Below are 17,562 nucleotides of genomic sequence, written 5' to 3'. Positions count from 1 at the left end.
CCTGGTGCAGCTCATTCCGAATCCTGGTGCAACTGATTCAGAATCCTCGTGCTGTAGATTCCGAATCCTGGTGCAGCTCATTCAGAATCCTCGTGCTGTACATTCCAAATCCAGGTGCAGCTCATTCGGAATCCTAGTGCTGTACATTCCGAATCCTAGTGCAATTCATTCAGAATCCTAGCGCAGCTCACTCAGAATCCTCGTCCTTTACATTCCGAATCCTAGTACAGCTCATTCCAAATCCTGGTGCAACTGATTCAGAATCCTCGTGCTGTACATTCCGAATCCTGGTGCAGCTCATTCCGAATCCTAGTGCAGCTCATTCCGAATCCTCATCCTTTACATTCCGAATCCAGGTGCAGCTCATTCGGAATCCTAGTGCTGTAGATTCCGAATCCTGGTGCAGCTCATTCCGAATCCTGGTGCAACTGATTCAGAATCCTCGTGCTGTACATTCCGAATCCTGGTGCAGCTCATTCCGAATCCTCGTGCTGTAGATTCCGAATCCTAGTGCAGCTCATTCCGAATCCTCGTGCTGTAGATTCCGAATCCTAGTGCAGCTCATTCGGAATCCTAGTGCTGTAGATTCCGAATCCTGGTGCAGCTCATTCCGGATCCTGGTGCAACTGATTCAGAATCCTCGTGCTGTAGATTCCGAATCCTGGTGAAGCTCATTCAGAATCCTCGTGCTGTACATTCCGAATCCAGGTGCAGCTCATTCGGAATCCTAGTGCTGTACATTCCGAATCCTAGTACAGCTCATTCCAAATCCTGGTGCAACTGATTCAGAATCCTCGTGCTGTACATTCCGAATCCTGGTGCAGCTCATTCCGAATCCTAGTGCAGCTCATTCCGAATCCTAGTGCAGCTCATTCTGAATCCTCATCCTTTACATTCCGAATCCAGGTGCAGCTCATTCGGAATCCTAGTGCTGTAGATTCCGAATCCTGGTGCAGCTCATTCCGAATCCTGGTGCAACTGATTCAGAATCCTCGTGCTGTACATTCCGAATCCTGGTGCAGCTCATTCCGAATCCTCGTGCTGTAGATTCCGAATCCTGGTGCAGCTCATTCCGAATCCTGGTGCAGCTCATTCCGAATCCTCGTGCTGTACATTCCGAATCCTGGTGCAGCTCATTCCGAATCCTCGTGCTGTACATTCCGAATCCTGGTGCAGCTCATTCAGAATCCTCGTGCTGTACATTCCGAATCCTGGTGCAGCTCATTCAGAATCCTCGTGCTGTACATTCCGAATCCTGGTGCAGCTCATTCGGAATCCTAGTGCTGTAGATTCCGAATCCTAGTGCAGCTCATTCGGAATCCTAGTGCTGTAGATTCCGAATCCTGGTGCAGCTCATTCCGAATCCTGGTGCAACTGATTCAGAATCCTCGTGCTGTACATTCCGAATCCTGGTGCAGCTCATTCCGAATCCTCGTGCTGTAGATTCCGAATCCTAGTGCAGCTCATTCCGAATCCTCGTGCTGTAGATTCCGAATCCTAGTGCAGCTCATTCGGAATCCTAGTGCTGTAGATTCCGAATCCTGGTGCAGCTCATTCCGAATCCTGGTGCAACTGATTCAGAATCCTCGTGCTGTAGATTCCGAATCCTGGTGCAGCTCATTCAGAATCCTCGTGCTGTACATTCCGAATCCAGGTGCAGCTCATTCGGAATCCTAGTGCTGTACATTCCGAATCCTAGTGCAATTCATTCAGAATCCTAGCGCAGCTCACTCAGAATCCTCGTCCTTTACATTCCGAATCCTAGTACAGCTCATTCCAAATCCTGGTGCAACTGATTCAGAATCCTCGTGCTGTACATTCCGAATCCTGGTGCAGCTCATTCCGAATCCTAGTGCAGCTCATTCCGAATCCTCATCCTTTACATTCCGAATCCAGGTGCAGCTCATTCGGAATCCTAGTGCTGTAGATTCCGAATCCTGGTGCAGCTCATTCCGAATCCTGGTGCAACTGATTCAGAATCCTCGTGCTGTACATTCCGAATCCTGGTGCAGCTCATTCCGAATCCTCGTGCTGTAGATTCCGAATCCTAGTGCAGCTCATTCCGAATCCTCGTGCTGTAGATTCCGAATCCTAGTGCAGCTCATTCGGAATCCTAGTGCTGTAGATTCCGAATCCTGGTGCAGCTCATTCCGAATCCTGGTGCAACTGATTCAGAATCCTCGTGCTGTAGATTCTGAATCCTGGTGCAGCTCATTCAGAATCCTCGTGCTGTACATTCCGAATCCAGGTGCAGCTCATTCGGAATCCTAGTGCTGTACATTCCGAATCCTAGTACAGCTCATTCCAAATCCTGGTGCAACTGATTCAGAATCCTCGTGCTGTACATTCCGAATCCTGGTGCAGCTCATTCCGAATCCTAGTGCAGCTCATTCCGAATCCTAGTGCAGCTCATTCTGAATCCTCATCCTTTACATTCCGAATCCAGGTGCAGCTCATTCGGAATCCTAGTGCTGTAGATTCCGAATCCTGGTGCAGCTCATTCCGAATCCTGGTGCAACTGATTCAGAATCCTCGTGCTGTACATTCCGAATCCTGGTGCAGCTCATTCCGAATCCTCGTGCTGTAGATTCCGAATCCTGGTGCAGCTCATTCCGAATCCTGGTGCAGCTCATTCCGAATCCTCGTGCTGTACATTCCGAATCCTGGTGCAGCTCATTCCGAATCCTCGTGCTGTACATTCCGAATCCTGGTGCAGCTCATTCAGAATCCTCGTGCTGTACATTCCGAATCCTGGTGCAGCTCATTCAGAATCCTCGTGCTGTACATTCCGAATCCTCGTGCAGCTCCTTCAGAATTCTAATGCAGCTCACTCAGAGATCACAAGCAATTCATTCAGAATCTTAGTGCAACTCATTCAACATCCGAGTGCGGTCCACTCAGAATCCTACTGCACTTCATTCAGAATCCTCATGCAGTTTGTTCAGAATGCTACTGTAAACTCATTCAGAATTTTAGCACAGTTCATTCAGAATTCCAGTGCAATTCATTCACAGTCCTCATGCAGTTAATTCAGAATCCTCATGCAGTTCATGTAGAGTCCAACTGCAGTTCATTCAGAATCTGAGTCCAGCTCATTCAGAATCCAAGTGCAGATCATTCATAATTCATGTGAAACTCATCCAGCTCATTCAGAATTCTTGTGCAACTCTTTCAGGGTCCTCGTGCAGTTCATTGCAAATCCCAGTGCAGTTCATTTAGAATTCTGGTGCAACTCATTCAGAATCCTCGTGCAGTTCATTCAGAATTCTACTACAACTCATTCAGAATCCTCATGCAACTCATTCAAAATCCTAGTGCAACAAATTCAAAATCCTAAGAGCAACAAATTCAAAATCCTAGTGCAGCTCATTCAGACTCATAGTGCAACACATACAAAATTCTCTTGCAATTCATTCAGAATCTTACAGCAACTCATTCAAAATCCTCATGCAGCTAATTGATAGTCCTTTGCAAATCATTCAGAATCCTAGTGAAGTTCATTCAGAATCCTGGTGCATCTCAATCAGAATCCTCAAACAATTCATTTAGTGTCCTAAGTGCAGTTCATTCAAACTCCTCATGCAGTTCATTCATAATCCGAGTGCAACTCATTCAAACTCCAAGTGCAGTTCATTCAGAATCCTATTTCAGTTCATTCAGAATCTTCATGCTGTTCATTCACAATACTCGTGCAGTTCATTTAGAATTTGAATGCAACTCAGTTAGAATCCTATGCGGTTGATTCGTAATTCTAATGAAACTCATTCAGAATCCGAGTTCAGCTCATTCAGAATTCTAGTGCAACTCTTTCAGAGTCTAAGTGTAGGTCATTCAGAGTCTTAGTGCAGCTCATTCAGAATCTTAGTGCAGCTCATTCAGTCTTAGTGCAAGTCATTCAGAGTCTTAGTGCAGCTCATTCAGAATTCTAGTGCAACTCTTTCAGAGTCTTAGTGCAGCTCATTCAGAGTCTTAGTGCAAGTCATTCAGAGTCTTAGTGCAGCTCATTCAGAATTCTAGTGCAACTCTTTCAGAGTCTTAGTGTAGCTCATTCAGAGTCTTAGTGCAGCTCATTCAGAATTCTAGTGCAACTCATTCACAGTCCTCGTGCAGTTAATTGAGAATCCTTGTGCAGTTCATGCACAGTCCAAGTGTAGTTCATTCAGAATCCTAATGTAACTCCTTCAGAATCCTCTTGCAGTTCTTTCAGAATCTTTAGTGCAATTCATTCTGAATCTTAGTACAGCTCATTGAGAGTCCCAGTCCAACTCATTCAGAGTCCTCATGCAGTTAATTCAGAATCCTCGTGCAGTTCATGTAGAGTCCGAGTGCAGTTCATTGAGAGTCCTAGTGCAGTACATTCAGCATCAGAGTGCAACTCATTCGGAATCCCAGTGCAACTCATTCGGAATCCCAGTGCAGTTCATTTGGAATCTCAGTGCAGTTCATTCAGAATCCCAGTGCAGTTCATTCAGAATCCCAGTGCAGTTCATTCAGAATCCTAGTGCAGTTCATTCGGAATCCTAGTGCAGTTCATTCGAAATCCCAGTGCAGTTCATTTGGAATCCCAGTGCAGTTCATTCGGAATCCTAGTGCAGTTCATTCGGAATCCTAGTGCAGTTCATTCGAAATCCCAGTGCAGTTCATTCAGAATCCCAGTGCAGTTCATTCGGAATCCCAGTGCAGTTCATTCAGAATCCCAGTGCAGTTCATTCAGAATTCCAGTGCAGTTCATTCGGAATCCTAGTGCAGTTCATTTGGAATCAAGTGCCGTTAATTCGGAATCAAGTGCAGTTCATTCGGAACCCAGTGCAGTTCATTCAGAATCCCAGTGCAGTTCATTTGGAATCCCAGTGCAGTTCATTCAGAATTCCAGTGCAGTTCATTCGGAATCCTAGTGCAGTTCATTCAGAATTCCAGTGCAGTTCATTCGGAATCCTAGTGCAGTTCATTCGAAATCCCAGTGCAGTTCATTTGGAATCCCGGTGCAGTTCATTCGGAATCCTAGTGCAGTTCATTCGGAATCCTAGTGCAGTTCATTCGAAATCCCAGTGCAGTTCATTCAGAATCCCAGTGCAGTTCATTCGGAATCCCAGTGCAGTTCATTCAGAATCCCAGTGCAGTTCATTCAGAATTCCAGTGCAGTTCATTCGGAATCCTAGTGCAGTTCATTTGGAATCAAGTGCCGTTAATTCGGAATCAAGTGCAGTTCATTCGGAACCCAGTGCAGTTCATTCAGAATCCCAGTGCAGTTCATTTGGAATCCCAGTGCAGTTCATTCAGAATTCCAGTGCAGTTCATTCGGAATCCTAGTGCAGTTCATTCAGAATTCCAGTGCAGTTCATTCGGAATCCTAGTGCAGTTCATTCGAAATCCCAGTGCAGTTCATTTGGAATCCCAGTGCAGTTCATTCGGAATCCTAGTGCAGTTCATTCGGAATCCTAGTGCAGTTCATTCGAAATCCCAGTGCAGTTCATTCAGAATCCCAGTGCAGTTCATTCGGAATCCCAGTGCAGTTCATTCAGAATCCCAGTGCAGTTCATTCAGAATTCCAGTGCAGTTCATTCGGAATCCTAGTGCAGTTCATTTGGAATCAAGTGCCGTTAATTCGGAATCCCAGTGCAGTTCATTCGGAACCCAGTGCAGTTCATTCAGAATCCCAGTGCAGTTCATTTGGAATCCCAGTGCAGTTCATTCAGAATTCCAGTGCAGTTCATTCGGAATCCTAGTGCAGTTATTTCAGAATCAAGTGCAGTTAATCCAGAATCTCAGTGCAGTTCATTCGGAACCCAGTGCAGTTCATTCAGAATTCCAGTGCAGTTCATTTGGAATCCCAGTGCAGTTCATTCAGAATTCCAGTGCAGTTCATTCAGAATTCCAGTGCAGTTCATTCGGAATCCTAGTGCAGTTATTTCAGAATCAAGTGCAGTTAATCCAGAATCCCAGTGCAGTTCATTCAGAATCCCAGTGCAGTTCATTCAGAATCCTGGTGCATCTCATTCATAATCCTCAAGCAACTCATTTAGTGTCCTGGTGCAGTTCATTCAGACTCGTCGTGCAGTTCATTTCGTAATCCGAGTGCAACTCATTCAAAATCCAAGCGCAGTTCATTCAGAATGCTCGGGCATTTCATTCAAAATTCGAGTGAAACTTAACCAGCGTTCTACTTCTGCTCATTCAGAATGAATGTGCAACTCTTTCAGGGACCTCGTGCAGTTTATTCTGAATCATAGTGCTTTTTTGAATAGGAAGGGTTTGTCAGGATATGGGCCTGGTGCTGGCAGGTAGGACTAGATTGGGTTGGGACAGCTGGTTGGCATGGACAGGTTGGACCGAAGGGTCTGTTTCTCTATGACTAGATGACTTATTCAGAAACCTAGTGCAACTCAGACAAAATCCGAGAGCAACAAATTCAAATTCCTAGTGCAGTTCATTCACAATCCTTGTGTTGACCATTCAGGATCCTTGAGCAACTCATTCAAAACGCTAGTGAACTCATTCAAAACCAAAGTGCAGTTCATTCATAATTCCAGTGCAATTTATACAGAATCCGAGTGTAACTCATACAGAATCCGAGTGTGACCCGTACAGAATCCGAAAGTCAGACATACAGAATCCGAGCGAGACTCATACAGAAACCGAGCGAGACTCATACAGAATCCAAGTGTGACCCATACAGAATCCAAGTGTGACCCGTACAGGATCCTAGTGTGACTCATACAGAATCCGAGAGTGACTCATACAGAATCCGAGAATGACTCATACAGAATCCGAGTGTGACTCATACAGAATCCGAGTGTGACTCATACAGAATTTGAGTATGACCCATACAGAATCTGGGTGTAGCACATATAGAATCCGAGCGTGACTAATACAGAATCCAAGTGTGACCCGTATAGAATCCGAGCGTGACACATACAGAACCTGAGTGTGACCCATAAAGAATCTGAGCGTGACCCATACAGAATCCGAGCATGACAAATACAGAATCCAAGCGAGACCCATACAGAATCCGAGTGTGACCCACACAGAATCCGAGTGTGACCCATACAGAATCCGAGTGTGACCCATACAGAATCCGAGTGTGACCCACACAGAATCCGAGTGTGACCCATACAGAATCCGAGTGTGACTCATACAGAATCCGAGTGTGACCCATACAGAATCCAAGTGTGAACCATACAGAATCCGAGTGTGACTCGTACAGAATCCGAGTGTGACTCATACAGAATCCGAGTGTGACCCATACAGAATCCAAGTGTGAACCATACAGAATCCGAGTGTGACCCACACAGAATCCGAGTGTGACCCGTACAGAATCCGAGTGTGACTCATACAGAATCCGAGTGTGACTCATACAGAATCCGAGTGTGACCCATACAGAATCCAAGTGTGAACCATACAGAGTCCGAGAGTGACCCACACAGAATCCGAGTGTGACCCGTACAGAATCCGAGTGTGACTCATACAGAATCCGAGTGTGACCCATACAGAATCCGAGTGTGACCCATACAGAATCAGAGTGTGACTCATACAGAATCCGAGTGTGACTCATACAGAATCCGAGTGCGACAAACACAGAATCCGCGTCTGACTCATATAGAATCCGAGTGTGACCCATACAGAATCCGAGATTGGGACATACAGAATCCGAACGTGACTCATACAGAATCCGAGATTGGGACATACAGAATCCGAACGTGACTCATACAAAATCCGAGCGTGACCCATACCGAATCCGAGTGTGACCCGTACAGAATCCGAGTGTGACCCATACAGAATCCGAGTGTGACCCATACAGAATCCGAGTGTGACCAAACAGAATCCCAGTGTGACTCATACACAATCCGAGCGTGACCCATACCGAATCCGAGTGTGACCCTTCCAGAATCCGAGTGTGACCCGGACAGAATCCGAGTGTGACCCATACAGAATCCGAGTGTGACCCGCACAGAATCCGAGTGTGACCCATACAGAATCCGAGTGTGACCAAACAGAATCCCAGTGTGACTCATACACAATCCGAGCGTGAAACATCCAGAATCCGAGCGTCACCCTTCCAGAATCCGAGCATGAATCCGAGTGTGACCCATACAGAATCCGAGTGTGACCCATACAGAATCCGAGTGTGACCCGCACAGAATCCGAGTGTGACCCATACAGAATCCGAGTGTGACCAAACAGAATCCCAGTGTGACTCATACACAATCCGAGCGTGAAACATCCAGAATCCGAGCGTCACCCTTCCAGAATCCGAGCATGAATCCGAGTGTGACCCATACAGAATCCGAGTGTGACCCATACAGAATCCGAGTGTGACCCATAGAGAATCCGGGTGTGACCCATACAGAATCCGAGTGTGACTCATACAAAATCCGAGTGTGAACCATACAGAATCCGGGTGTGACCCATACAGAATCCGAGTGTGACTCATACAGATTCCGAGTGTGACCCATACAGAATCCGAGTGTGACTCATACAGAATCCGAGTGTGACCCGGACAGAAACCGAGTGTGACCAAACAGAATCCCAGTGTGACTCATACACAATCCGAGTGTGAAACATCCAGAATCCGAGCATGAATCCGAGTGTGACCCATACAGAATCCGAGTGTGACCCGTACAGAATCGGAGCGTGACTCATACAGAATCCGAGAGTGACTCATACAGACTCCGAGTGTGGCTCATACAGAATCCGAGCGTGACTCATATAGAATCCGAGTGTGACTCATACAGAATCCGAGCGTGACTCATACAGAATCCAAGCATGACTCATATAGAATCCAAGTGTGACCCACACAGAATCCGAGCGTGACTCATACAGAATCCGAGTGTGACTCATACAGAATCCGAGCGTGACTCATACAGAATCCAAGCATGACTCATATAGAATCCAAGTGTGACCCACACAGAATCCGAGCGTGACTCATACAAAATCCGAGCGTGACTCATACAGAATCCGAGTGTGACTCATATAGAATCCGAATATGACCCATACAGATTCCAAGCGTGACTCATATACAATCCAAGAGTGACACATATAGAATCCGAGAGCGACTCATATACAATCCAAGAGTGACACATATAGAATCCGAATGTGACCCATACAGATTCCAAGCGTGACTCATATAGAATCCGAGTGTGGACCCATACAGAATCCGAGTGTGACCCATACAGAATCCGAGTGTGACCCATACAGAATCCGAGTGTGACCCGGACAGAATCCGAGTGTGACCAAACAGAATCCCAGTGTGACTCATACACAACCCGAGCGTGACACCTCCAGAATCCGAGCGTGACTATTACAGAATCCGAGGGTGACCCATACAGAATCCGAGGGTGACCCATACAGAATCCAAGTGTGACACGTACAGCATCCGAGTGTGAGACATACAGAATCCGAGTGTGACCCATACAAAATCCGGGTGTGACCCGTACAGAATCCGAGTGTGAGCCATACAGAATCTGAGTGTGACCCGTACAGAATCCGAGTGCGACTCTTACAGAATCCGAGTGTGACCCATACAGAATCCGAGAGTGACCGTACAGAATCCGAGTGTGACCCATTCCGAATCCGAGCGTGACCCGTACTGAATTCAAGCGTGACACATACAGAATCTGAGTGTGACTCACACAGAATCCAAGCGTGACCCATACAGAATCCAAGCGTGACACATACAGAATCCGAGTGTGACCCATACAGAATCCGAGTGTGACCCGTACAGAATCCGAGTGTGACGCATATAGAATCCGAGTGTGACCCATACAGAATCCGAGTGTGACCGTACAGAATCCGAATGTGACCCGCACAGAATCCGAGTGTGACCCATACAGAATCCGAGTGTGACCTATAAAGAATCCGAGGTTGACTCATACAGATTCCGAGTGTGACCGTACAGAATCCGCGTGTGACTCATACAGAATCCGAGTGTGACCCATACATAATCTGAGTGCGACCCATGCAGAATCTGAGTCTGACTCATATAGACACCGTGTACGACCCATACAGAATCCAAGTGTGACCAATTACACAATCCGAGCGTGACCAATTACACAATCCGAGCGTGACACATACAGAATCCGAGTGTGACTCATACAGAATCGGAGAGTGACTCACACAGAATCCCAGTGTGACCCATACAGAATCCGAGTGTGACTCATACAGAATCCGAGTGTGACTCATACAGAATCCGAGCGTGACTCATACAGAATCCAAGCATGACTCATATAGAATCCAAGTGTGACACATACAGAATCCGAGCGTGACTCATACAGAATCCGAGTGTGACTCATATAGAATCGGAGAGTGACTCACACAGAATCCCAGTGTGACCCATACAGAATCCGAGTGTGACTCATACAGAATCCGAGCGTGACTCATACAGAATCCAAGCATGACTCATATAGAATCCAAGTGTGACACATACAGAATCCGAGCGTGACTCATACAGAATCCGAGTGTGACTCATATAGAATCCGAATGTGACCCATACAGATTCCAAGCGTGACTCATATAGAATCCGAGAGCGACTCATATACAATCCGAGAGTGACACATATAGAATCCGAATGTGACCCATACAGATTCCAAGCGTGAGTCATATAGAATCCGAGTGTGAACCCATACAGAATCCGAGTGTGACCCATACAGAATCCGAGCATGACCCATACAGAATCCGACTGTGACCCATACAGAATCCGAATGTGACACATATAGAATTGGAGTGTGACCTATAAAGAATCCGAGATTGACTCATACAGATTCTGAGTGTGACCGTACAGAATCCGAATGTGACCCGTACAGAATCCGAGTGTGACCCGGACAGAATCCGAGTGTGACCAAACAGAATCCCAGTGTGACTCATACACAATCCGAGCGTGACACATCCAAAATCCGAGTGTCACCCTTCCAGAATCCGAGCGTGACACATACAGAATCCGAGCGTGACACATACAGAATCCGAGTGTGACCCATACAGAATCCGAGAGTGACACAGACAGAATCCGAGCATGACCCATACAGAATCCAAGTGTGACACGTACAGCATCCGAGTGTGAGACATACAGAATCCGAGTGTGACCCGTACAAAATCCGGGTGTGACCCGTACAGAATCCGAGTATGAGCCATATAGAATCTGAGTGTGACCCGTACAGAATCCGAGTGCGACTCTTACAGAATCCGAGTGCAGACACTTACAGAATCCGAGTGTGACCCATACAGAATCCGAGAGTGACCGTACAGAATCCGAGTGTGACCCATACAGAATCCGAGTGTGACTCATACAGAATCCGAGTGTGACTCATAGAGAATCCAAGTATGACCCATACAGAATCCGAGTGTGACCCATACAGAATCCAAGTGTGACTCATACAGAATCCGAGTGTGACTCATACAGAATCCGAGCGAGATTCATACAGAATCCGAGTGTGACTCATGTAGAATCCGAGCGTGACCCATACAGAATCCGAGCGAGATTCATCCAGAATCCAAGCGCGACTCATATAGAATCCGAGTGTGACCCACACAGAATCCGAGCGTGACTCATACAGAATCCAAGCGTGACTCATATAGAATCCGAATGTGACCCATGCAGATTCCAAGCGTGACTCATATAGAATCCGAGAGTGACACATATAGAATCCGAACGTGACCCATACAGATTCCAAGCGTGACTCATATAGAATCCGAGTGTGGACCCATACAGAATCCGAGTGTGACCCATACAGAATCCGAGCATGACCCATACAGAATCCGAGTGTGACCCATACAGAATCCAAGTGTGACACATATAGAATCCGAGTGTGACCTATAAAGAATCCGAGATTGACTCATACAGATTCCGAGTGTGACCGTACAGAATCCGAGTGTGACACATATAGAATCCGAGTGTGACCTATAAAGAATCCGAGATTGACTCATACAGATTCCGAATGTGACCCGCACAGAATCCAAGTGTGACCCATACAGAATCCGAATGTGACTCATACAGAATCCGAGTGTGACCCGTACAGAATCCGAGTGTGACCCATACAGAATCCCAGTGTGACTCATACACAATCCGAGCGTGACACATCCAGAATCCGAGTGTGACCCGTCCAGAATCCGAGTGTGACTCATACAGAATCCGAGTGTGACACATATAGAATCCGAGTGTGACCTATAAAGAATCCGAGATTGACTCATACAGAATCCGAGTGTGACCCATACAGAATCCGAGTGTGACACATATAGAATCCGAGTGTGACCTATAAAGAATCCGAGATTGACTCATACAGATTCCGAATGTGACCCGCACAGAATCCAAGTGTGACCCATACAGAATCCGAATGTGACTCATACAGAATCCGAGTGTGACCCATACAGAATCCCAGTGTGACTCATACACAATCCGAGCGTGACACATCCAGAATCCGAGTGTGACCCGTCCAGAATCCGAGTGTGACTCATACAGAATCCGAGTGTGACCCACACAGAATCCAAGCATGACACATACAGAATCCGAGTGTGACCCATACACAATCCAAGCGTGACACAGACAGACTCCGAGCATGACCCATACAGATTCCAAGCGTGACACATATAGAATCCGAGTGTGGACCCATACAGAATCCGAGTGTGACCCATACAGAATCCGAGTGTGACACATATAGAATCCGAGTGTGACCTATAAAGAATCTGAGATTGACTCATACAGATTCCGAGTGTGACCCGTACAGAATCCGAGTGTGACCCATACAGAATCCGAGTGTGACACATATAGAATCCGAGTGTGACCAAACAGAATCCCAGTGTGACTCATACACAATCCGAGCGTGACACATCCAGAATCCGAGTGTGACCCGTCCAGAATCCGAGAGTGACACATACAGAATCCGAATGTGACCCGCACAGAATCCGCGTGTGACCCATACAGAATCCGAGTGTGACTCATATAGAATCCGAGTATGACCCGTACAGAGTCCGAGTGTGACCAAACAGAATCCCAGTGTGACTCATACACAATCCGAGCGTGACACATCCAGAATCCGAGTGTGAACCGTCCAGAATCCGAGAGTGACACATACAGAATCCGAGTGTGACCCGCACAGAATCCAAGCATGACACACACAGAATCCGAGTGTGACCCGCACAGAATCCGAGCGTGACACAGACAGAATCCGAGAGTGACCCATACAGAATCCGAGCGTGACACAGACAGAATCCGAGCGTGACCCGTACAGAATCCAAGTGTGACACGTACAGAATCCGAGTGTGACACGTACAGAATCCGAGTGTGACCCGTACAAAATCCGGTTGTGACCCGTACAGAATCCGAGTGTGAGCCGTACAGAATCTGAGTGTAACCCGTACAGAATCCGAGTGCGACTCTTACAGAATCCGAGTGCAGACACTTACAGAATCCGAGTGCAGACACTTACAGAATCCGAGAGTGACCGTACAGAATCCGAGAGTGACCGTACAGAATCCGAGCGTGACACAAACAGAATTTGAGCGAGACACATACAGAATTCGAGAGTGACTCATACAGAATCTGCATTTGACACATATAGAATCCGAGCGTGACTCATACAGAATCTGCATTTGACACATATAGAATCCGAGCGTGACTCATACAGAATCTGCATTTGACACATACAGAATCCGAGCGTGACTCATACAGAATCCGAGTGTGACTCATACAGAATCCGAGCGTGACTCATACAGAATCTGCATTTGACACATACAGAATCCGAGCGTGACTCATACAGAATCTGCATTTGACACATATAGAATCCGAGCGTGACTCATACAGAATCCGAGTGTGACTCATACAGAATCCGAGCGTGACTCATACAGAATCTGCATTTGACACATACAGAATCCGAGCGTGACTCATACAGAATTTGTATTTGACACATATAGAATCCAAACGTGACCCATACAGAATCCAAGCGTGACACATACAGAATTTGAGCGTGACACATACAGAATCTGAGTGTGACTCATACAGAATCTGCATTTGACACATATAGAATCCGAGCGTGACACATACAGAATCCGAGCGTGACTCATACAGAATCTGCATTTGACACATATAGAATCCGAGCGTGACACATACAGAATCCGAGCGTGACTCATACAGAATCTGCATTTGACACATATAGAATCCAAGCGTGACCCATACAGAATCCAAGCGTGACACATACAGAATTTGAGCGTGACACATACAGATTCCGAGCGTGACTCATACAGAATCCGAGCGTGACCCGTAGAGAATCCGAGCGTGATACATACAGAATCCAAGTGTGTACAGTACAGAATCCAAGCGTGACACATACAGAATCCAAGTGTGTACAATACAGAATCCAAGCGTGACACATACAGAATTTGAGCGTGACACATACAGATTCCAAGTGTGCCACATACAGATTCCGAACGTGATACATACAGAATCCAAGTGAGACACGTACAGAATCCGAGTGTGACTCATACAGAATCCGAGCGTGACACATACAGAATCCGCGTGTGACACATATAGAATCCGAGTGTGACCCATACATAATCTGAGTCTGACTCATATAGACACCGAGTACGACCCATACAGAATCCAAATGTGACCAATTACACAATCCGAGCGTGACACATACAGAATCCGAGTGTGACCAATTACACAATCCGAGCATGACCCATACAGAATCCGAGTGTGACCAATTACACAATCGGAGCGAGACTCATACAGAATCTGAGCATGACCCATACAGAATCCGAGTGTGACCAATTACACAATCGGAGCGTGACTCATACAGAATCTGAGCGTGACACATACAGAATCTGAGCGTGACACATACAGAATCCGAGCGTGACTCATACAGCATCCAAGCATGACTCATATAGAATCCAAGTGTGACCCATACAGAATCCGAGCGTGACTCATACAGAATCCGAGTGTGACACATATAGAATCGTAGTGTGACCTATAAAGAATCCGAGATTGACTCATACAGATTCCGAGTGTGACCGTACAGAATCCGAATGTGACCCGTACAGAATCCAAGTGTGACTCATACAGAATCCGAGTGTGACCCGGTCAGAATCCGAGTGTGACCAAACAGAATCCCAGTGTGACTCATACACAATCCGAGCATGATACATCCAGAATCCGAGTGTCACCCTTCCAGAATCCGAGCGTGACACATACAGAATCCGAGCGTGACACATACAGAATCCGAGCGTGACACATACAGAATCCGAGTGTGACCCATACAGAATCCGAGAGTGACCCGTACAGAATCCGAGTATGAGCCATACAGAATCTGAGTGTGACCCGTACAGAATCCGAGTGCGACTCTTACAGAATCCGAGTGCAGACACTTACAGAATCCGAGTGTGACCCATACAGAATCCGAGTGTGACTCATATAGAATCCGAATGTGACCCGTACAGAATCCGAGCGTGACCCATACAGAATCCGAGTGTGACTCATACAGAATCCGAGTGTGACCCGTACAGAATTCGAGCGTGACCCATACAGAATCCGAGTGTGACCCGTACAGAATCCGAGCGTGACCCATACAGAATTCAAGTGTGACACATACAGAATCTGAGTGTGACTCACACAGAATCCAAGCGTGACCCATACAGAATCCAAGCATGACACATACAGAATCCGAGTGTGACTCATACAGAATCCGAGTGTGACCCGTACAGAATCCGAGTGTGACGCATACAGAATCCGAGTGTGACCCATACAGAAACCGAGAGTGACTCATACAGAATCAGAGTGTGACTCATATAGAATCCGAGTGTGACTCATATAGAATCCGAGCGTGACCCATACAGAATCTGAGCGTGACCAATTACACAATCCGAGCGTGACACATACAGAATCCGAGTGTGACTCATACAGAATCCGAGTGTGACTCATATAGAATCCGAGTGTGACTCATACAGAATCCAAGTGTGACTCATATAGAATCCGAGTGTGACCCATACAGAATCCGAGTGTGACTCATATAGAATCCAAGTGTGACTCATATAGAATCCGAGTGTGACTCATATAGAATCCGAATGTGACCCATACAGATTCCAAGAGTGACTCATATAGAATCCGAGTGTGGACCCATACAGAATCCGAGTGTGACCCATACAGAATCCGAGTGTGACACATATAGAATCCGAGTGTGACCTATAAAGAATCCGAGATTGACTCATACAGATTCCGAGTGTGACCGTACAGAATCCGAATGTGACCCGTACAGAATCCGAGTGTGACCCATACAGAATCCGAGTGTGACTCATACAGAATCCGAGTGTGACCTGTACAGAATCCGAGTGTGACCCGTCCAGAATCCAAGCATGTCACATACAGAATCCGAGTGTGACCCATACAGAATCCGAGCGTGACCAATACAGAATCCGAGTGTGACCCGCACAGAATCCAAGTGTGACATGTACAGAATCCGAGTATGAGCCATACAGAATCTGCGTGTGACCCATACAGAATCCGAGCGTGACACAAACAGAATTTGAGCGTGACACATACAGAATCCGAGCGTGACACAGACAGAATACGAGTGTGAGACATAGAGAATCCAAGTGTGACCCGTACAGAACCCGAGCGTGACTCATACTGAATCCGAGTGTGACCTGTACAGAATCTGAGTGCGACTCTTACAGAATCCGAGTGCGACTCTTACAGAATCCGAGTGTGACACACACAGAATCCAGGCGTGACTCATACAGAATCCAAGTGTGACTCATACAGAATCCGAGTGTGACCTGTACAGAATCCGAGTGTGACCCGTACAGAATCCGAGTGCGACTCTTACAGAATCCGAGTGCGACTCTTACAGAATCCGAGTGTGACTCATACAGAACCCGGGTGTGACCCATTCCAAATCCGAGCATGACACATACAGAACCCGAGTGTGACCCGTACAGAACCCGAGTGTGACCCATTCTGAGTTCCAGTGCAACTTTTTCAGAAACTGAGCAAAACTCATTCAGAATCCCATTGCAGCTCATTCAGAATCCCATTGCAGCTCATTCAGAATCCCATTGCAGCTCATTCAGAATCCCATTGCAGCTCATTCAGCATCCCATTGCAGCACATTCACAATCCCATTGCAGCTCATTCAGAATCCCAAAACAGATCGTTCAGAATCCCATTGAAGCACATTCAGAATCTCATTGCAGCTCATTCAGAATCCCATTGCAGCACATTCAGAATCCCATTGCAGCTCATTCGGAATCCCATTGCAGCTCATTCAGAATCTCATCACGGCTCATTCAGAATCCTACTGAAGCTCATTCAGCATCCTACTGCGGCACATTCAGAATCTCATTGCAACTCATTCAGAATCCTACTGCAGCTCATTCAGAATCCCATTGCAACACATTCAGAATCCCATTACAGCTCATTCAGAATCTCATTGCAGCTCATTCAGAATACCATTGCAGCACATTCAGAATACCATTGCAGCACATTCAGAATCTCATTACAGCTCATTCACAATCCCATTGCAGATCATACAGAATCCAATTACAACTCATTCAGAATTTCATTGCAGTTCATTCAGAATTCCA

The 17,562-nt window shown here is 46.5% G+C and overlaps 1 protein-coding gene across 3 annotated transcripts in view; it reads right to left on the bottom strand.

The window, feature by feature from the left end:
- Positions 1–17,562, bottom strand: part of LOC140455401 (complement C3-like) — a 95,258-nt gene that overhangs the window by 61,260 nt on the left and 16,436 nt on the right. The gene's annotated exons all lie outside the window — the stretch shown is intronic.

This window comes from Chiloscyllium punctatum, chromosome 30, assembly GCF_047496795.1.
Source record: "Chiloscyllium punctatum isolate Juve2018m chromosome 30, sChiPun1.3, whole genome shotgun sequence".
NCBI classification, from domain to species: domain Eukaryota; kingdom Metazoa; phylum Chordata; class Chondrichthyes; order Orectolobiformes; family Hemiscylliidae; genus Chiloscyllium; species Chiloscyllium punctatum.
Note: the sequence above shows the minus strand (reverse complement) of the source record. Positions and strands in the feature narration are given on the sequence as shown.